Here is a 1,713-nt window from a genome sequence, read left to right on the forward strand (position 1 = left end):
TGTGTGCGTGCGTGCGTGCATGTGTGTGAGTGTGTGTGTGTGTGTGTGCCTGTGTGCCTGCATGTGTGTGCGTGCATGTGTGTGAGTGTGAGTGTGTGTGTGTGTGTGTGTGTGTGTTTGTGACTGTGTGTCAGGTGAATCTCTGTGGGAACGGTTCCTCCTCAGGTGAGTCTCCTTGAGTAAAGTCACAGCTCAGGTAGAGCCTCCATCTGTCCCGTCACACACTCGTTAGGATCGGCCTCGTTACACACGACAAGGACAGGCACACGACCGCAGACGATATCAGCCAGAGGAACTCTTTCACAGCTCTAATCATACTAAATATCCACGTTATAGTGATTAATAAACGCTCCCCAGTCACGTGCGTCTCTGAGACACTGGGATGGTGAACTGCAGTGTGATTTGCTTTAAACGTGAACACAAAGCACTCTGGCTCGTGTTCTTATATAAAGCGTTGTGTTTAAAACAAGTGCAGCTGAACACACGTGATCCACGTCTGTGATAGTTGTTATAGGTTTATATTTTTGTTTTTAAAATATATTTTTTATTTAGTTTTAATTTATGCATTATTTTAAATTTATATTTGCAGCTTAGTTTAGTTTTTGTTTCATTTTTTTTATTGTTAGATGTAATTTATTTTTATTTTATTTTATTTTCATTTAAAATTAATTAATTTTATTTTCATGTTAGGGATGCCATTCATGCAATATTGCACTTTATCACTTAAAAAGGTTCATATTTCTCTACACAGTCTGTTGTTATTGTTCTCTGGTCATAATTTCATATTTATTGGAGGCCGTTTGTAAAGGTTTCAGATTTTATAACACACTATAGAGCAGGTAAAATAAGTATTGAACACTTCACCATTTTTCTCAGTAAATATATTTCTAAAGGTGCTGTTGACATGAAATCTTCACCAGATGTTGGTAGCAACCCATGTAATCCATACATACAAAGAACAGAAAACAAATAAGTTCAGAAATTAAGTTGTGTAATAAAATGGAATGACCCAGGGAAAAGTATTGAACGTGCTTACTGAAATGTATTTAATACTTAGTACAAAAGGCTTTGTTGGTAATGACAGCTGTCTGGAGAAACTAGTGGCATGCATTGCTCAGGTGTGATTTTGGCCCATTCTTCCACACAAACAGTCTTCAAATCTGCAACCCATGTAATCCATACATACAAAGAACAGAAAACAAATAAGTTCAGAAATTAAGTTGTGTAATAAAATGGAATGACCCAGGGAAAAGTATTGAACGTGCTTAAATTCAAGTCAGGTGATTGGCTGGGCCATTATAGCAGCTTTACTTTCTTTCTCTGAAACCAGTTGAGAGTTTCCTTGGCTTTGTTTGGGATCATTGTCTCGCTGAAATGTCCACCCTTGTTCATCTTCATCATCTTGGTGGATGGCAGCAGATTTTTATCAAGAATGTCTCGGTACATTTTTCCATTCATCCTATTATATATCATATAATATTCATCCCCTTTCCAATTATATGAATTTTTCCAGCGCCACACCATGATGTTTTGGGGTGATGTGCCATTTTACCTCCAAACATGGTGTGTATTATGGCATCCAAAGAGTTTAATTTTGGTCTCATCGGACCAGACTATATTCTCCCTGTATTTCACAGGCTTGTCTAAATGTGGTGCAGCAAACTTTACACGAGCTTCAACATGCTTTTTCTTCAGCAATGGAGTCTTGCGTGG

This window comes from Sinocyclocheilus rhinocerous, unplaced genomic scaffold (assembly GCF_001515625.1).
Source record: "Sinocyclocheilus rhinocerous isolate Xijiao unplaced genomic scaffold, SAMN03320098_v1.1 scaffold4552, whole genome shotgun sequence".
NCBI lineage: Eukaryota > Metazoa > Chordata > Actinopteri > Cypriniformes > Cyprinidae > Sinocyclocheilus > Sinocyclocheilus rhinocerous.